Below are 21,649 nucleotides of genomic sequence, written 5' to 3'. Positions count from 1 at the left end.
GGGGTGGTGGGAGACATGAGTGGGGGCCTGGTGGAGGGTGCCCCTGCACTGCTGGGGGGTGGGGTTGGTGGGAGACATGAGAGGGGGCCTGGTGGGGGCTGCCCATGGTGGCTGGGCGGTGGAGGTGGTGGGAGACATGAGTGGGGGCCTGGTGGGGGCTGCCCATGGTTGCTGGGGGGTGGGGGTGGTGGGAGACATGGGTGGGAGCCTGGTGGGGGCTGCCCCTGGATGCTGGGGGGAGGGGGGGTGGGAGACATGAGTGGGGGCCTGGTGGAGGGTGCCCCTGCACTGCTGGGAGGTGGGGGTGGTGGGAGACATGAGTGGGGGCCTGGTGGAGGGTGCCCCTGCTGGCTGGGGGGTGGGGGTGGTGGGAGACATGAGTGGGGGCCTGGTGGGGGCTGCCCATGGTGGCTGGGGGGTGGGGGTGGTGGGAGACATGAGTGGGGGCCTGGTGGAGGGTGCCCCTGCTGGCTGGGGGGTGGGGGTGGTGGGAGACATGAGTGGGGGCCTGGTGGGGGCTGCCCATGGTGCCTGGGGGGTGGGGGTGGTGGGAGACATGAGTGGGGGCCTGGTGGAGGCTGCCCCTGCACTGCTGGGGGGTTGGGGTGGTGGGAGACATGAGTGGGGGCCTGGTGGAGTCTGCCCCTGCACTGCTGGGGGGTGAGGGGGTGGGAGACATGAGTGGGGGCCTGGTGGAGGGTGCCCCTGCACTGCTGGGGGGTGGGGGTGGTGGGAGACATGAGTGGGGGCCTGGTGGAGGGTGCCCATGGTGGCTGGGGGGTGGGGGTGGGTGAGCGACATGAGTGGAGGCCTGGTGGAGGCTGCCCCTGGTGGCTGGGGGGTGGGGGTGGTGGGAGACATGAGTGGGGGCCTGGTGGAGGCTGCTCCTGGTGGCTGGGGGGTGGTGGTGATAGGGGACATGGGTGGGGGCCTGGTGGAGGGTGCCCCTGCACTGCTGGGGGGTGAGGGTGGTGGGAGACATGAGTGGGGGCCTGGTGGAGGCTGCCCCTGGTGGCGGGGGGGTGGGGGTGGTGGAAGACATGAGTGGGTCCTGGTGGAGGGTGCCCCTGCCCTGCTGGGAGGGGTGGTGATAGGGGACATGTGTGGGGGCCTGGTGGAGGCTGCCCCTGGTGACTGGGGGGTGGGGGTGGTGGGAGACATGAGTGGGGGCCTGGTGGAGGCTGCTCCTGGTGGCTGGGGGGTGGGGGTGGTGGGAGACATGAGTGGGGGCCTGGTGGAGGCTGCCCCTGGTGGCTGGGGGGTGGGGGTGGTGGGAGACATGAGTGGGGGCCTGGTGGAGGCTGCCCCTGGTGGCTGGTGGGTGGGGGTGGTGGGAGACATGAGTGGGGGCCTGGTGGAGGCTGCCCCTGGTGGCTGGGGGGTGGGGGTGGTGGGAGACATGAGTGGGGGCCTGGTGGAGGCTGCCCCTGCACTGCTGGGGGGTGGGGGTGGTGGGAGACATGAGTGGGGGCCTGGTGGAGGGTGCCCCTCCTGGCTGTGGGGTGGGGGTGCTGGGTGACATGAGCAGGTGTGCAGAGTAGTCCCCTGTGGTGTGTGCTGCCTACAGGGGCCGTGGAGGGTGTACAGGGAATACCTGGGAGCACACAGCCAAATCGCGTGTAGATTTTCCCGCGTACCCCTGTCATACACGTACCCGGCCAAATCGCGTGTGGAACTTCCCGCGCACCCCTGAAATCCACGTACCCGGCCAAATCGCGTGTGGAAATTCCCGCGCACCCCTGAAATCCACGTACACAGCCAAATCGCGTGTGAGACTTCCCGCGCACCCCGGTATACACGCACACGTATTTTTTGTCAGCGGGTGTCCGTGTTTGTGGGTACCCCTTTGCACGTCATTTGTCCTGGAGGGCCACAGTATGGGACATTCATCATGGCAGTATATAGGTGCTATTTGTTGGCGCACCTTTTGGCGCACATTTCTTACAGGCGCAGAGATGCTACCGTCTGCTTTCTTGTGGCGGTCGTGTTTGTGCCTGTGCGCTGGTTTGAGCGTGCGCTTTTTTGCCCTATTCTATTCCATGAATACGTGTTGTAGGCGAGCGTGTGGGCGTTCCGCGCACTTGTGCCCTGTACTTCCACCGTGACGCCCACATTTTGGCAAGTTGTTCCCCATTCCGAGTGTTACGCCCCGTGTTCCGCCTACTTTTGTTGCATGCGCCGCGCTATGTGCGATTTTCGCTGTGGCCTGTGCGATTTTCGCTGTGACCTGGCGCACGCAGTTAGATGGCCTGTGCGCCAACGTGCGCCGCGCACTTTTTTATCGCACATCCGATGGTTTTTTCGCGCACGGCCTTCCATGAATCGATGTGCGCTGCTTTTCGTGCGATTTTCGCACTTGCTCTGCGATTTTCGCAATTCCACTGCGATTTGCACGTTTTTGGCCACTTGCGCCGTGCTAATTATTCCATGAATCGGCTTAATAGTTGGTCTGGTATTTCAGCAGATGTGTTTTGAAATGTAGCTATTTCATTTTTGTATGTGTTTGTTAGGAGGTTGGTGTTTGTGAGGTTTTTGATAATGGTTTCTGAAGTTTCTGAATTTTCTGAGTCAACTTCATTTCCAAAGTATTCACTTTGGATGTGCTCCATTTTTTGAAGAAGTTTCTTGGCTGTTACATGTAGGAGAATGTTATTTAAATGTTGTATTTCTAGAGGAGGAATACTATAGTCTATGCACACGATTCCATAGAGTGGAATTGTGTGTTGCTAACATTTTGATGTGTTTGAAACTGCTTTTGCAAGCAGTTCCTAAAATGCAGACTAATGAATGTCCTCAAAGTCCAGTGTGGCTGCAAAGTCTATGGTTTGTACATGTTTTCATTTTACTTTTGTCTATTAATTTCTCATAGTGATTGAGGAATGGTTGTAAGAACTTAAAGGGTTGTTGTCTATGTTACACATTGAGCTGCATGTCCATTTGTACACTGTATGGTTTGTTTGGGTAAAAATAACGTTTAGTTGAAGGTTTGTTGGGGACGTTTTTTCCATAAGGGTTTCTTTTGCCATAATGGTCTCTCCTACAATTTTATACCCACAGCCATCAATGTTTATGGCAATTTTTTTTGTTTTTCTTCTCGTTTATAAGCCTGTTCATTGAAACATGGTTCTCTGTTGATTGTGTTAATCCATTCACCTTCACAGAAGTTTGAAAAGGTATCTATATTGACATTGTGCATGTTGAGAATAATGTTTTGTTATTTATTAATGCATTTAGTTAGTGGTTTTATTCTGTTAGAAATCATTATAAACAAGTTGTGGTTTGTTTCAAGTGTAGGTCGTGATTTTTCAGTTTTTGTTATAAGATTGAGAAGAACTCTACGGTGGAAATCTTTTATATAACACATTTTTTGATTGCTTTATAATGGCTACTTTAACACTGGTAGATAGGGTGTTAGGTTTATTTGTAGGTCTGCTTTTCTTTGTGAATTTTTTTTACTTGTAGTTACCTTTTTTAGTCGTGGCTGGTTTGATTTTATTGAGTGAGGTTATAAGCCCTTTCATTTGAATGTTTTCTATACATTGTTTTAGAGGTGGATGACATAGGCCCTCATTACGACCCTTGCGGAAATCGAAAAACGATGGCGGAAATGCAATACCGCCATCGAATAGCGCTCGGTGCGACTATGACCCGTCACCGCAAAGTACGAAGCCATTAGCGACACCGTAGTGAACGCCAACGCTAACTGCACCAAGCACGCGCGCGCGCGCCATGCCAAACCGTAAACACCACCATGGCGCAAGGGTACGCCAATTCCGACCCTAGCGGACATGTACCTAACGCCATCAAGCATGGCGGAATGTACCATTCCGCCATGGTGAGAAGTACGGCATCGCGAATCAACCGTAAACGGCCCCACTGAGTGCCTGTACACCGCTCCCTGCCCACAAAGTACAACTCCCCGTAGGTGCAATGAAGTCACAATGCAACCAGTGAAATGTACAAGTCACCCATGCATGCCAACGAACAAATGAAACACAAGAGGGGCCAATGGGAGCTGCAGGGCACAGATGGCACGAATACAGAAGCCATCCCAATGGACATGACCACAGTCCCCCACCAAGAAACGCACGCAAACACAGGCACCTGTGACCAGTAATATTCCGAAAATCACATCATTCCACCAGTCCACCTGGCTGACCGGCATCTGTTACACAAAACCCAATCCCCCGCCCCTGAGCATGACAACATTCAAACAGTCATATTGGCAGCCCCCATCCCTGACCTCACGGGCTTCGTAGGCAAACGCGCCCAGTACAGTACCACGCAACTAAACTCCGAAGCTGGAACCCAATGCAGATCTCCTCACAATACATCGCTCCCCAAATAGGAATATGCCACATCACTTGCAAAGAAGAACGCTACACGGGCCAAATCAGAATAGAAATTTAATGCACAACAAAATCACCAAGCCCATACAGCCATCAGGCCATGAACTCCAAAACACATTTCACCATTGTGGGCTGCATCCGCAAGAAATGACCAGCCACTACATGTGTGACGCCCTGTTCCATCATGGTACACAGAGCCACATTCACGTACAAAAAGGCAACATGGAAGCGCACAGAACCGCAGGGCCGTCCCAATGGGGAGGCACTAGTCCAGCTGAAAGGCCGAAATGTTGCTCCGAGCCACCAGTACTGCGTAAGGGCATGTGGCCCATTGGCGATCGTCCCATAAGATCGTAATGCTGCTCCACTGATTAACACGAAGCAGCAGGTGTCGGGAGTAAAACCCATCTGCAGGAGTGGCATACAGATGGCAGTGGCAAAAGGGGAGGAGATACCTGTCAACCAAAAGAAAAGAAAAAGAACAGAATGGCCATCAGAACTACATTCCAACAACTCACTTCAATGATCACACTAAATCCACAGCCATATGCATGCTAGCCCACTCCAAAGGTTCATCACCACCCAAAAACCACTTGCGACTCATAACTATCTATATCGAGGTGTAAACACCATCACAAACGAGTGTACCTGTGCATGCGTCTGTCAAAACAGAATCCATCAGATGGGATTGGTAACGTGCATGGACACAAGTGTCTGAGGGCGCGTCGAGACAGGGAGGGCTCAACAAGGCCAGATAGATGATGGTCCCACTATGGCAGCCCTGCATCACATAGCGTAGGGGAGGCGGATAGATCCCAAGAAGCCCTGTACATGGCAAACTCTGTATCAAATCACCTGCCCATGCATCCATTCATCATTCCCTCATCCCGGGATTAAAACGCCTGAATATTTACTCACATAACATTAGAAATATCCATTGAGTCTGTGCGTTATGCAGCCTGCAAAATCCACAGTGCCCCAGCCCGTAATTCCAGTGTTGTGAAGTAACATGTATTTGGGAACGTCCGGCCTCATCGCCCACGTCGCTATTGCGCATCCCAAACTATTCATATCAATCATTGCTTCCTCGCCATGGCCCCTGTCTCAAGGACATTGAACAATAGAACGTTATATTTGCAGTCAGACCTGTGGGCATTTCCTCGCCGCTAGCTGAAAACCGAAAGCGCCGCCCTTCGAATTCCTCATTTGCAACATCACGTCGAAGAGGCATCTGTGGCCGGTTGGAATCACTAATTAATCCATCGAGTGCGGCTGTGTGTGAAAATGGCAACTGCCTTCACCCACAAATGGGACGCCCCGCCCGTCGTTGCAACTCGGTACAGTGATGCATGAGGGCCCACCGTTACTCGAGTACTACGTTCCACTGACCCTTCATAAGTCTGTTCGCGACTGCACAGATAGTATGTGAAACAATGGGACCATAGCCGAATGTACATATCAACAAATGTTACACGGCCATCGGGTACAAATACATGATTGCAATAGCAAGATGCCATTCCTCGAATTGCAGCGTTGTGTGCGCGACGTGCTCGGCCAAAGGGGAGAGCAGTTTGCCCAGGTGGAATGAATCACCACAGGTGGAGGCCATACAGCCTGAAAACACATAAATTGCACACCCAGTCTCCTCCCACAACCACACCGAAATGCTACCGGCAGGACTCGCGATGTTGGCCCTGGGGGACATGATAGCACTGCAAGTACTCCAACTCCAAGAAGAAGACGAACACCAACTACAACCGGCAGCACGGAGGAGACGCAGGAGGAGGAGGAGGGCAAGGCAGGGCCAGCAAGGGCCGCCAGCACAGCCACTACCACCACGCAGGCAGCCCGCAATCCCACGACTCCGAGCACATCCGTTCAACCTCACTGATGAGCAGATCCACACCCTCTACCGTCTGGACCGGGACACCATAGCCGCCATTGTGGACATGACACAGGCTGACCTTGTCAGCATGATAGATAGCCCAACCGCCATCCCACCCCTACTGAAGGTGGTGTCTGTACTCCACTTCCTGGCCACAGGCACCTACCAGCACACAGTCGGACAGTTGCATGGCATTTCTCAGCCACTGTTCTCACGGACACTATTGCAAGTGCTCGATGCCCTCCTGCAGCACGCAGACGACTACATCTCCCTACCACGCTCGGAGCAGGAAATTACCAACACAAAAGTGGGATTCCATGCACTTGCCGGCATACCGGGTTGCATTGGTGCCATCGACTGCACCCATGTGGAATTGGTCGTCCCACATGCCATGGAGGCCCAGTACCGCAACCGAAAACAATTTCATTCTCTGAATGTACAAATGGTGTGTGACTCCAACAGGATCATTACACATTGTTGTGCCAGATTCCCTGGATCAACCCATGATTCTATGGTCTTGAGGAACTCTACAATACCACGCTACATGGAGCGACACGCAGGGAACAGATCCTGGCTACTCGGTGAGTCACATTACATGCATGATAATGTGGGGTATGTGATTCGGCAATGACCTGGCAGGAAGGGGGGGGTGTGCGTACGTAGCAATGGCATTCCACATCATACGTTTATCGTCCACATACAGGTGATGCTGGATATCCACTGAAGAGATGGCTCCTCACACCAGTCCGGAACCCACGGGACCAGCATGAGGAGGACTACAACCATGCCCACTCACGTACCCGTGTAGTCATCGAACAGGCATTCGGCCTACTGAAGGGTCGTTTCCGCTGCCTCAGCAGGTCTGGCGGGGCACTCCTGTACCGCCATGAGAAGGTTGCAAAGATGGTGATGGCATGTGTCATGCTCCACAACATGTGCGTACGTAGAAATGTGCCCATGCCCCCTGACGCAGAACTGCAAGCACCTGATGATGGTCATGATGAGGGTGGGGATGTGGCAGCACCTCAAGGAGTCTGCGAGGCACCGGAGGGCCGTGACATTCGTCAGCATCTCATTGATGTATGCTTCTAGCACTCACGCCTGGTGGCTGATACATGGACACGGGACTCGTGGCACTGTGTGTGTCTGGGACATGCACAATATGGACTGTACGCCTATGATGGCCTAGTACACAAAGATCAATGTCCACACATCTCATTGGTTGATCGTGCACTGTTTATGGCATATGTGATATCATATTGAACACCCTATCGACCCGCCACCCAAGTGAGCCCAACACACCCCCTCCACCCTCCTACCTCCCCCCCAAACACCAGTGTCCAAAGATGCTCATTGTCAGTGAGCAGTCGCTATTGCAAGCCCCCTCTGCGGGTATCAGGGGGACCCCTGCCTGTGGAGCGCAGGTTCCTCCCAGATCTACGTTGGGGGCTGCCCTGGACGGAACTTGCAACGGATGATGTCTCTGCCTGCTCACGTCCATGCATGTCCCTAAGGGTTTGCGAGAGCTCAGTGAGCACACGGCGCACTGCGGCAAGTTCGGCACATACGTCTTTGGACGTCGCATGCAGTTCCCCCCTCAGGCTCTCGGTGCTACTCTCCATTTGTGCCCTTAGTGTCTCTGTACTTCTCTCCATTTCTGTCCTAAGTGTCTCAGTTGATGTTTCTATGTCTGCCTTAGTGCCCCCACATTCATCGGCATGGTCCTTGAGGAGCGTGGCCAGTTGCTGCTGTTGCACGATTAACTGGTCGAGGGACTGTTGCCTCTGCTGGGCCATGGCCATTTGCGGGGGTGTCACAGAGGGGCTGTTGTCCTCATGTTGCCTTGCCACAGGGCTTGTGGGGGATGGCCAGTCGTCGTCTTGTGGGTGCCCCTGCGTGGTATCCTCATATTGTACGGGATGGGACAGACAGGGGGATTGGGACATGTCATGGATGGATCTGACTTCGACATCCCCGTCTTCTGTGTCGGAGCATGCTGCCATCAATGGGGTGTCACCTATGGTGCTGCTGCCACCAGAGGCAGTGCCTTCTGTGGCATCCGTTGGGGGGACCTGTGGTGGTGGTGGTGTGGGCATGCTGGCTGCTGGGGTGCCTGTTGATGTTCCCTCCTCTGTGCTGCCACCTGATTTGTGCTGCTGCCGTGTCTTGATGCGTGCTGCTGAGGTGGAGGCCGTTGGTCTTGGCCCTCTTTGCAGGTGTGCTGGTAGGGGTGTCCTGATGCTCGTCGTTTGGATCGGACCCTGTGGTGGAGTAAAGGAGGGCGAGGGTTATTAATGGGTCTGTGGGTATTGGAATGGCATTGTATCACATGCATTGGGGTGGTACCTGAGGGTGATTTGGGTCGGGGCCTTGGAGGTGGTTTCATTTGTGTGTGGAGTGAGGGTGCAGTTGTTTGGCAGCCTGCAGTTAGGGTGTGCCTGCTGCACGTGTAGTGCGTTTTTTAGGGGTTTTTAATTATTTATGTATTTATTGTGGGTTTTAACGTGCGCTATCAGGCCGATGTGTGTGGACGTTCTCCTGGACATGTGTTTCTGTTGCACTATGTGGACACATGGTACCTCACATGATTGGACATTGTGGATTTGGCATTGTTTTAGTTGGCCCACCTACCTGAATCTTCGGATGTCTGCACTCCTTTCTCCATCCCTCCGACTCCCTCTATGCTCTCCATTCCGATGGTGGAGGCACAGATTTCTTCCCAGAGGGTCAACTTGATGGGTGATTCAGGACCTCCCCCGGTGGCTGTGGCAATGTTGCGGTTGGCAGAGAGTATGCTGCGGACGCGTATCCGCAGGTCGTCCCATCGCTTTCGGCATTGCTGTGGGGTGCGGGGTGCGGTCCCCACTGCACTTACCCGCTGTGCCACCAGAGCCCATATGGCCTTCTTGTTTGCAAGTGCCGTCCTGGTCATTTGCGTGGAGAAGACGACGGCAGCATTCTCCTGGAGGATCTCTGTTAGCACGGTGAGTTCCTCACGGGAGAAGTGGACCTGCCGCTTGCGGTCGCACGCTTTCTTCGCTACTTTTCCCATTTTTCTTGGTTTCGCTAGGGTGGATGACGGGTTGGGGTGTGTCTCTGGGTAGTGTTTTTAGTGGTTGTGTGGTTTTAGTGGTTTTATAGGTGTACGGCGGGATGTTTCCCGTTCCGGGCCCATGTTTTAACTTCCGTTTCCGTATATTTCCGGTCACCGTACTTTCCGGTAGGCGCACACTGCGGTGTCCGCTGTGATGGGTGGCGGTATTGCACCTAGGGCGCCGTACGGCGGCGGTGTGGGCCATTTTGGGGTCATTTCCGCCATCGCGGACTTTGCACTTCCGCCATGCCGTGGTGCTCGTGCCCGATGGGTCGGAATAGGCCGCACTTTGCTCCATCGTGCAATGGCGGAAACGCTATTTACGCTGTGGCGGTCCGGTCAGTCACTTTCTGCCAGGGTCGTAATATATGACTTGCCTTTATTCTTATCTGCTCTATTTTCATTTTCTTTTCTACAAAGTGGCATTTTAGTAGGCATTTGTTTTGTGACGGTTGGAAAAAAGAAAGTATGGATTTGAAAATTGTGGAATGTATATGCATGTATGGTGGGTGTGATTGTAGAGATGAATAGAGTGCTGTTTGATTGTGATGTGGCATAAGAGGTGCGGATGTGGAGGTTGGAAGAGTAAACATCCGTAGTGGTGTAATGGGCTTGGTGTAGTGAGGAACAGAGTGGTGGTGTGAGTGACATTGTGATGTTTAGAAGAAAACAGTAGGTGTTGTAATGGTGGTGTTGAAATACGAATAGAAAAAGTGTGAATGGTGCATTATAATGAGAGTGAAATAAATGTTGATTGGAAAAAAATACATGGTCATATATATAATGGAAGTATATAGTTACAATTACAGAAATATACATGTTACATTTATGTATTTACTTGTTAGGATGTGAATAGTATTCTTTTTCAGCAGCTGGTTTCGGCACTCATCTTCTTTCCTGTAATTGTAAAAGAAAGTTAGTGGGAATATATGTGCTAATGATAAAGTACTTTTAGCAAGCCAGGTTGTTATTCATGAAGACAAGAGGAGTTCTTGGGAACAACAGTTTATGAAGGTTTTTACCGGTGCACCATTAATCCACTACAAGTTCAATATATTATGCTCACCCCAATGTAGCAGCTGTAGAGTCGGTGGACATCGGGTAGCATTAACAAAGCCTAGAAGCACAGGGGAGAACAGAAATGTTTCCACCCATCAACCTACAAACACATATACATGAAACAATGCTACTTATATTTACTGCAGCCAAATACCTTTTTGTACAAATAATTACATGAAAATGTACAATTTCTTTTTTATAACACACAGTATAATGGAATACACCAAGAAAAAACCATGACTGTAAACCTAACATTATCACTTCAATACAATTGAGTATAACATACACTAATCACTTAATCTAAAACAATCTCTCACCAAACAGTAAGTACACTGTATTTCTTTCTTTATTATTAGCATTCATTATGTAAACATGTATTATGAAGAAAAAGCAATTTTTTTCATTTTGACAGAAATCGCAGCACACTTCAGTGGTTAGAGAACTTCCCTAAAGAAGAAATGAGTGAAGATAACATCCCTGTTGGTATACAATACATCTTTATACAAAAATAAACAAACCATGCAATTTGTAGAGACCTGTCAGATTTGCAATAAACCTCCCTTCCTTCCTCCTCACCTTTATCGTCTAGGTCGTCTTCTTGTGGTGCTGTCTTTCTTCGTCTGCGTATTTCCTTGGTTTTCTTCTTATCGTGTAAATAAGGTTGGTCTCTGCTGGAAGCCACGCTGTCGGGAGGTAAACCCCCAACCGCGGGGCTCCCCGGGAGACCGTCCTCCAACAGGGAAAAAGCCTCCTGGCTGAAAAAACCCTGTATTGGATCCTTATGGATGTTTCACAAGAATGGCTTTGTTCAAGGTACGTAGTCCACACGAGGAGGATGAGAGTGTGAGAGAGAGACGGAGTAGCTTGGAGATGCAATGGAGAAAGAAAAAACAACAGGTAAGGAATACGGAACAGCAGAGTGGAGGGAGACAAGGTAATGGAGAGCGGAGAAGCCGGAGCTGCAGAATGTGCCCGATGCGAGGAGGACACAACACGGAAAGCAACGGAACGGGAAACGAAGGTAAGAACAAAAAGAAAACAGAAGTAAGTACGCTCGAAGAGGCGTGAGGGCAGAACAGTAGGCAACGATCGAAGGGACGATCGCGGGAGAGAAAGACAGAAAAGATAACAATGGAGCGTTAGCTCTGAGAGTGAAAGTTACTAGCGTTGGCAGGACGGTGAAAAGACTGAAGGTGCAACGCATCCGAACGCCAGCAATTCCTCCAGTATGAACAACGGGCAGCCATCTTGAAAAACACTAGACCGCTCACAGGAGAACGTCGTGTAACGTGAAGGCACTTTCAATGGAGTCTCCAGGAATGCCATAACTTCCATCGGGGAAGCATGACAGTATGCCTCCACTTCACCGGGGGACCCCCCGGCTTTCCTGGATGGAGGCGACGGAACCTCCGAATGAGTAAAGGAGCATGTATATGATGGTGGGGCTCCCAAGTGCCTTCCTCGGGGGTTTAACCCTTCCAATGTACCAAGTATTGGAGCCCTCCTTGATAGTAACGGGAATCCACCAAATATGAGACCTCATACTCCTCAGGATCGCTTGGTTTGTTGTATGTGGGTCGGGTGATCTTTCTTCCATAAGGGTCTGGACGGTATTCCTTGAGTAACGAAAAATGGAATACCAGATGTACTTGACTCAATTGAGGAGGAAGGTCTAGCTGGAAAGCCACTGGGTTGATCTTTTTCTTGACTTTGAAAGGACCGATATACCTTGGGGCAAATTTTCCGGTGTGAACCCACCTAGGTAAGAACTTGGTAGCCAGCCATACCCGGGATCCTTCCCTCCAGGGAGGATTGGGGAGCCTTTTCTTATCAGCCCATCTCTTATAATCCTTGCGACTAGCCATTAAGGTGTCACTGGCTAGCTGATGGGTCTCTTTCAGAGATTGGATAAGAAGTTCGATCGTAGGCAGCTTTGAAGGTTCAGGTGATCCTACCAACATATGGCGAGGGTGATATCCATAGGTGCAGTAGAACTGACTCATCCGGATGGCCGTGTGGAAGGTATTATTATAAGCGAATTCTGCTGATGGAAGATACAGATTCCAGTCTTCTTGTCGCTGACTACAAAAACAACGTAGATATTGTTCCATAGTTTGGTTCAATCTCTCGGTCTGCCCGTTGCTCTGGGGATGGAAACCTGATGAAAGAGCTTGCTGAATACCTAGTTGTTTACACAGAGAGGTCCAAAATATTGAGGTAAACTGGTAGCCCCTATCAGATACTACTGTATGAGGGAGACCATGTAACCTTACCATGTCTTTGAGAAAGACTCTGGCTGTTTCAGGAGCTGAAGGTACCCCTTGTAAGGTTATTAAATGAGGCAATTTGCTTAGGGAGTCTACCGTGACCATGATGGCAGTCATACCTTGAGAGAAAGGGAGATCTACCACAAAATCGATCGATATATGAGTCCAAGGTTAAGAAGATATGGGTTCTTGTTGAAGCAGACCGAGAGGTCGAGACGTCTGGTGTTTGTTCTTGGCACAGGTGGGACAAGTGGCTACATAAGTCTTGACATCTTTAGCGCAATCTGGCCACCAGAAATACCGTAACACCAGATCTAAGGTAGCTTTCTGGCCCTTGTGACCAGCCAACGGAGTGTCATGACACCATGACATAACCAAGGTCTGTTGCTCTTTACTGGGTAAATATAGGGCATCATCTCGGAAATAAAGTCCTGATCTTTCATTTAGTCTGGTCCTTAACGCCTGAGTTGGCCTGTTGAGAATGAGGCTGTCTCTGGTATCCTTTAGGAAGGTATTGGCAATGATCTGAAAAGTCTTGTTAGGCAGTAATCTTTCAGGTTTTCCAGGAGATTCGATATTCGTACCCTGGCTGCGGGATAGTGCGTCCGCAAGAACGTTCTCCTTTCCTGGGATGTACGAAATATCAAAATCAAATTGGGAGAAGAAGTACGCCCATCTGGCATGTCTGGCGTTTCTGCATTCCATCTGTTGAAGTATCTTCAAATTCCTGTGGACTGTCCGAACGGTAAAGCGATGTATAGCTCCTTGTAATAGGTGACGCCACTCTTCACAGGCTAGTTTGATTGCCAATAGTTCCTGTTCTATCACCGAATAGTTCCGCTCACTGGAGGTGAGGGTGCGTGATAGGTAGGCTACTGGGTGTTCCTTGTCATCTGTATGTATTTGTAACAATGCTGCTCCTATCGCTCCGTTTGAAGCGTCGGCTTCTATTATAAAGGGAAGTGCTTGGTTAGGTTTAATCAATATGGGAGCTGTGGTAAATGCTTGTTTTAATATAAGAAAAGCTTGATCAGCTTCTGATGACTAATTGAATGTCACCCCCTTCTTTAGGAGGGCTGTGATGGGGAGTACCAGATTAGAAAATCCAGAAATTAAATGTCTGTAGAAGTTGGCCAACCCCAAAAACCACTGAATATCCTTGACGTTCTTGGGTTTGGGCCATTGCAGATGGCCTTTATCTTCCCTGGATCCATGTGAATCCCTTCTCCCGACAAAACAAATCCCAGATAGGACACAGAAGAAGAGTCAAAGACACACTTTTCCGGCTTGACGTAAAGTTGGTTTTGCAGGAGTCTCTGGAGCACTTCCCTAACATGATGATGCTGTTCTTTGGATGAGTTCGAGAACACCAAAATATCGTCCAGGTATACTACTACTGTGGTAAACAGAAGGTCCGAAAACAGTTTGTCGATGAATCGCTGAAATATGGCAGGAGCATTTACCAAACCAAATGGCATTACTTTGTATTCGAAATGACCTAGAGGTGTCCAGAATGCAGTCTTCCACTCGTCACCAGCTCGGATCCTGAGCAAATGGTATGCACCCCGTAGGTCAAGTCAAGTGAGGAGGAAGGATATGAGGTTGATGATCCAAGAATACTTCCATGAAATCCAAGTAATGGAAAGGTATCAGATGCATTGAAGCAGCTGACAAGGATCCTGCGGAGTTGGTTCGTGGATGAGGGGAGATAGGCTGCAAACACCCTTCTGAGCAAAACGAAGACTTGAAATGAATGGTATTAGCCGTCCAATCGATGGTAGGATTATGGCGGCATAACCAGGGCATCCCCAGTATTATGGGGAAATGAGCAGCACGGATGAGATCAAATACCACCATCTCCTGATGTTGGAACAGTTTGACGTTAACAGGTTCTGTTTCATACCTGATGGGACCGGATGACAAAGGAGTACCGTCAACTACTTCCACTGGGACAGGCTGTAGTTTCTTGCGGAGAGGCAGGCCGTTCTTCTCTGCCCATTGTATGTCGATAAAATTTCCAGCTGCACCACAATCCAACATTGCTATCACATCCCAAGGGTCAGGTTTGCCGCTCGTGAGTCGGACAGGAAAAACCATCAAACGTGTATCGTCACTAGAGGGTACAGGTAAGTGGTTGATACAGGGAGTCGGACTACTGTCCCCGTACCTTCCCCTTTTCAGGTTCGGGGGTAGCGTTTCCCTGTCGCCGAGGGGGTACCGCTGGACAATTTCGCAAGAAATGCTTCTGGGACCCACAGTACATACAGAGACCAAGATCACGTCTTCTCCTTCTTTCTTCTGAGGTTAGCGGGCCTCTTGTCGCACCAATTTGCATTGGTTCTTCTCGTTGATGAGGGACCGTACGATTTCCCTGACCCGGCGAATGGAGGATGGGCGTCGTAGGATTCCTTCTCCGTTCTTGCCTTCTCTCTCCTAAACGGAATTCAATCTGGAGAGCAAGAGAGACTAAGGGCCTCATTACAACCTTGGTGCTAAGTGCACCAACTTTACCACCATGGTGTAAACTCCGTTTACACCATGGTGGATGGCGGATTTACCGCCCCATTCCAAGGTGAGTGGGGCGGTAAATCCCCATTTCCCATTTTCCCTTCCCCATTCCCATTTTTGCCCCATAGGGCATAATGGGAGTGGGGAAGGCGCTAATTACGCTGCCGTAAATTACGGCGGCGTAATTAGCACCATGGCAGGTTAGCGCCATGGATTTTAACGCCTGCTAAAAGCAGGCGTTAAAATCAGAATCAGGCGTTAAGGGTTAACGGTGGCGTTAACCCTTAACGCCTGAGTTGTAATGAGGCCCTAAATCCTGAAAGGAATGTGGTCTAGCAGTCCTGGCTAACTCATCTTTGATATCCTCATTGAGACCCCTGCGAAAGAATGTTTGTTGGGCAGAATCCGGCCAATCAGAATTGGTAGCAAGTCTCATGAAGGAAGAAATATAAGTTTGCATGTCTAGATTACCTTGTTTGAGGTCTATTATTTGTTCATACAAAGAGAATTGGACCTCTGGATGTTCAAATCGTGCTTTGAACATTTGTGTGAATGCTGCATAGTCATTTGTAGCAGGGTCAGACTGGGTTATAAGAGGGGTTGCCCATGCTAGTGCATTGCCGCCCAGGTTCAAAACTAGGAATCACACCTTCGCCCTATCGGAATCAAATGCTCTTGGACGAAATGTATAATAGATCCAACAGGAGTTAAAAACTCCCTTAGCGATCGTGGGTTCCCATCATACTTGCCAAATTGCAATGGGAGAGGAGGTAGGTCACCCCTATTTTCCCTGTTCTCATCACAAGTATTAACTTGCTGGCGTAATGTCTGGTTCTCATTTCGGAGGGTTTGGACTTCCACAGTTAGCCCTTGTATGGCCCCTACAAGTTCTTGGTACTCTTTGAGTGAAGCCATTCTTACTTCCTGGCGTTGCACGCTGTCAGATTTGCAATAAACCTCCCTTCCTTCCTCCTCACCTTTATCGTCTAGGTCCTCTTCTTGTGGTGCTGTCTTTCTTCGTCTGTGTATTTCCATGGTTTTCTTCTTATCGTGTAAATAAGGTCGGTCTCTGCTGGAAGCCACGCTATCGGGAGGTAAACCCCCAACCTCCTGGCTGAAAAAACCCTGTATTGGATCCTTACGGATGTTTCACAAGAATGGCTTTGTTCAAGGTACGTAGTCCACACGAGGAGGATGAGAGTGTGAGAGAGAGACGGAGTAGCTTGGAGATGGAATGGAGAAAGAAAAGAAAACAGGTAAGGAATACGGAACAGCAGAGCAGAGGGAGACAAGGTAATGGAGAGCGGAGAAGCCGGAGCTGCAGTTTGTGCCCGATGCGAGGAGGACACAACACGGAAAGCAACGGAACGGGAAACGAAGGTAAGAACAAAAAGAAAACAGAAGTAAGTACGCTCGAAGAGGCGAGAGGGCAGAACAGTAGGCAACGATCGAAGGGACGATCGCGGGAGAGAAAGACAGAAAAGATAACAATGGAGCGTTAGCTCTGAGAGTAAAAGTTACTAGCGTTGGCAGGACGGTGAAAAGACCGAAGGTGCAGCGCATCCGAACGCCAGCAATTCCTCCAGTATAAAAAACGGGCAGCCATCTTGAAAAACACTAGACCGCTCACAGGAGAATGTAGTGTAACGTGAAGGCACTTTCAATGGAGTCTCCAGGAATGCCATAACTTCCATCGGGGAAGCATGACAGTATGCCTCCACTTCACCGGGGGACCCCCCGGCTTTCCTGGATGGAGGCAATGGAACCTCCGAATGAGTAAAGGAGCATGTATATGATAGTGGGGCTCCCAAGTGCGTTCCTCGGGGGTTTAACCCTTCCAATGTACCAAGTATTGGAGCCCTCCTTGATAGTAACGGGAATCTACCAAATATGAGACCTCATACTCCTCAGGATCGCTTGGTTTGTTGTATGTGGGTCGGGTGATCTTTCTTCGATAAGGATCTGGACGGTATTCCTTGAGTAACGAAGAATGGAATACCAGATGTACTTGACTCAATTGAGGAGGAAGGTCTAGCTGGAAAGCCACTGGGTTGATCTTTTTCTTGACTTTGAAAGGACCGATATACCTTGGGGCAAATTTTCCGGTGTGAACCCACCTAGGTAAGAACTTGGTAGCCAGCCATACCCGGGATTCTTCCCTCCAGGGAGGATTGGGGAGCCTTTTCTTATCAGCCCATCTCTTATAATCCTTGCGACTAGCCATTAAGGTGTCACTGGCTAGCTGATGGGTCTCTTTCAGAGATTGGATAAGAAGTTCGATAGTAGGCAGCTTTGAAGGTTCAGGTGATCCTACCAACATATGGCGAGGGTGATATCCATAGGTGCAGTAGAACTGACTCATCCGGATGGCCGTGTGGAAGGTATTATTATAAGCGAATTCTGCTGATGGAAGATACAGATTCCAGTCTTCTTGTCGCTGAATACAAAAACAACGTAGATATTGTTCCATAGTTTGGTTCAATCTCTCGGTCTGCCCGTTGCTCTGGGGATGGAAACCTGATGAAAGAGCTTGCTGAATACCTAGTTGTTTACACAGAGAGGTCCAAAATATTGAGGTAAACTGGTAGCCCCTATCAGATACTACTGTATGAGGGAGACCATGTAACCTTACTATGTCTTTGAGAAAGATTCTGGCTGTTTCAGGAGCTGAAGGTACCCCTTGTAAGGTTATTAAATGAGCCAATTTGCTTAGGGAGTCTACCGTGACCATGTTGGCAGTTATACCTTGAGAGAAAGGGAGATCTACCACAAAATCGATCGATATATGAGTCCAAGGTTGAGAAGATATGGGTTCTTGTTGAAGCAGACCGAGAGGTCGAGACGTCTGGTGTTTGTTCTTGGCACAGGTGGGACAAGTGGATACATAAGTCTTGACGTCTTTAGCGCAATCTGGCCACCAGAAATACCGTAACACCAGATCTAAGGTAGCTTTCTGGCCCTTGTGACCAGCCAACGGAGTGTCATGACACCATGACATAACCAAGGTCTGTTGCTCTTTACTGGGTAAATATAGGGCATCATCTCAGAAATAAAGTCCTGATCTTTCATTTAGTCTGGTCCTAAACACCTGAGTTGGCCTGTTGAGAATGAGGCTGTCTCTGGTATCCTTTAGGAAGGTATTGGCAATGATCCGAAAAGTCTTGTTAGGCAGTAATCTTTCAGGTTTTCCAGGAGATTCGATATTCGTACCCTGGCTGGGGGATAGTGCGTCCGCAAGAACGTTCTCCTTTCCTGGGATGTACGAAATATCAAAATCAAATTGGGAGAAGAAGTACGCCCATCTGGCATGTCTGGCGTTTCTGCATTCCATCTGTTGAAGTATCTTCAAATTCCTGTGGACTGTCCGAACGGTAAAGCGATGTATAGCTCCTTGTAATAGGTGACGCCACCCTTCACAGGCTAGTTTGATAGCCAATAGTTCCCGTTCTATCACCGAATAGTTCCGCTCACTGGAGGTGAGGGTGCGTGATAGGTAGGCTACTGGGTGTTCCTTGTCATCTGTATGTCTTTGTAACAATGCTGCTCCTATCAGTCCGTTTGAAGCGTCGGCTTCTGTTATAAAGGGAAGTGCTTGGTTAGGTTTAATCAATATGGGAGCTGTGGTAAATGCTTGTTTTAATATAAGAAAAGCTTGATCAGCTTCTGATGACCAATTGAATGTCACCCCCTTCTTTAGGAGGGCTGTGATGGGGAGTACCAGATTAGAAAATCCAGAAATTAAATGTCTGTAGAAGTTGGCCAACCCCAAAAACCACTGAATATCCTTGACGTTCTTGGGTTTGGGCCATTGCAGATGGCCTTTATCTTCCCTGGATACATGTGAATCCCTTCTCCCGACAAAACAAATCCCAGATAGGACACAGAAGAAGAGTCAAAGACACACTTTTCCGGCTTGACATAAAGTTGGTTTTGCAGGAGTCTCTGGAGCACTTCCCTAACATGATAATGCTGTTCTTTGGATGAGTTCGAGAACACCAAAATATCATCCAGGTATACTACTACTGTGGTAAACAGAAGGTCCGAAAACAGTTTGTCGATGAATCGCTGAAATATGGCAGGAGCATTTACCAAACCAAATGGCATTACTTTGTATTCGAAATGACCTAGAGGTGTCCAGAATGCAGTCTTCCACTCGTCACCTGCTCGGATCCTGAGCAAATGGTATGCACCCCGTAGGTCAAGTTTAGTGAAGATGCTGGCTCCTTGTACTGCCTCCAAGACCTCCTTAATTAGATGCATAGGATACCGGTCTTTGATTGTTACTTGATTGAGTCCTCTGTAGTCTATACATGGCCTAAGTTCGGAGGATCCCTTCTTCGGGATAAAAAATAAAGAAGCTCTGGCAGGGGACTTGGATTCCTGAATGAGTCCATGATGAAGGTTGCAGTCCAGGTATTCCTTGAGAGCTTGACGTTCAGGTAAAGATAGGGGAAACATCCGTCCAAAGGGTATTGAAGCTCCTGGCACTGTTTCGATGGCACAATCTTCGTTTCTGTGAGGAGGAAGGATATGAGGTTGATGATCCAAGAATACTTCCATGAAATCCAAGTAATGGGAAGGTATCAGATGTATTGAAGCAGCTGACAAGGATCCTGCGGAGTTGGTTCGTGGATGAGGGGAGATAGGCTGCAAACACCCTTCTGAGCAAAACGAAGACTTGAAATGAATGGTATTAGCCGTCCAATCGATGGTATGATTATGGCGGCGTAACCAGGGCATCCCCAGTATTATGGGGAAATGAGCAGCACGGATGAGATCAAATACCACCATCTCCTGGTGTTGGAACAGTTTGACGTTAACAGGTTCTGTTTCATACCTGATGGGACCGGATGACAAAGGAGTACCGTCAACTACTTCCACTGGGACAGGCTGTAGTTTCTTGCAGAGAGGCAGGCGTTCTTCTCTGCCCATTGTATGTCGATAAAATTTCCAGCTGCACCACAATCCAACATTGCTATCACATCCCAAGGGTCAGGTTTGCCGCTCGTGAGTCGGACAGGAAAAACCATCAAACGTGTATCGTCACTAGAGGGTACAGGTAAGTGGTTGATACAGGGAGTCGGACTACTGTCACCGTACCTTCCCCTTTTCAGGTTCGGGGGCTAGCGTTTCCCTGTCGCCGAGGGGGTACCTCTTGACAATTTCGCAAGAGATGCTTCTGGGACCCACAGTACATACAGAGACCAAGATCACGTCTTCTCCTTCTTTCTTCTGAGGTTAGCGGGCCCCTTGTCGCACCAATTTGCATTGGTTCTTCTCCTTGATGAGGGACCGTACGATTTCCCTGACCCGGCGTATGGAGGATGGGCGTCGTAGGATTCCTTCTCCGTTCTTGCCTTCTCTCTCCTAAACGGAATTCAATCTGGAGAGCAAGAGAGACTAAATCCTGAAAGGAATGTGGTCTAGCAGTCCTGGCTAACTCATCTTTGATATCCTCATTGAGACCCCTGCGAAACAATGTTTGTTGGGCAGAATCCGGCCAATCAGAATTGGTAGCAAGTCTCATGAAGGAAGAAATATAAGTTTGCATGTCTAGATTACCTTGTTTGAGGTCTATTATTTGTTCATACAAAGAGAATTGGACCTCAGGATGTTCAAATCGTGCTTTGAACATTTGTGTGAATGCTGCATAGTCATTTGTAGCAGGGTCAGACTGGGTTATAAGAGGGGTTGCCCATGCTAGTGCATTGCCGCCCAGGTTCGAAACTAGGAATCACACCTTCGCCCTATCGGAATCAAATGCTCTTGGACGAAATGTGTAATAGATCAAACAGGAGTCTAAAAACTCCCTTAGCGATCGTGGGTTCCCATCATACTTGCCAAATTTCAATGGGAGAGGAGGTAGGTCACCCCTATTTTCCCTGTTCTCATCACGAGTATTAACTTGCTGGCGTAATGTCTGGTTCTCATTTCGGAGGGTTTGGACTTCCACAGTTAGCCCTTGTATGGCCCCTACAAGTTCTTGGTACTGTTCGAGTGAAGCCATTCTTACTTCCTGGCGTTTCACGCTGTCAGATTTGCAATAATCCTCCCTTCCTTCCTCCTCACCTTTATCGTCTAGGTCGTCTTCTTGTGGTGCTGTCTTTCTTCGTCTGTGTATTTCCGTGGTTTTCTTCTTATCGTGTAAATAAGGTCGGTCTCTGCTGGAAGCCACGCTGTCGGGAGGTAAACCCCCAACCTCCTGGCTGAAAAAACCCTGTATTGGATCCTTAAGGATGTTTCACAAGAATGGCTTCGTTCAAGGTACGTAGTCCACACGAGGAGGATGAGAGTGTGAGAGAGAGACGGAGTAGCTTGGAGATGGAATGGAGAAAGAAAAGAAAACAGGTAAGGAATACGGAACAGCAGAGCGGAGGGAGACAAGGTAATGGAGAGCGGAGAAGCCGGAGCTGCAGAATGTGCCCGATGCGAGGAGGACACAACACGGAAAGCAACGGAACGGGAAACGAAGGTAAGAACAAAAAGA

The sequence above is a fragment of the Ambystoma mexicanum genome, chromosome 3p (genome assembly GCF_040938575.1).
Source record: "Ambystoma mexicanum isolate Mex_15411 chromosome 3p, UKY_AmexF1_1, whole genome shotgun sequence".
NCBI lineage: Eukaryota > Metazoa > Chordata > Amphibia > Caudata > Ambystomatidae > Ambystoma > Ambystoma mexicanum.
Note: the sequence above shows the minus strand (reverse complement) of the source record.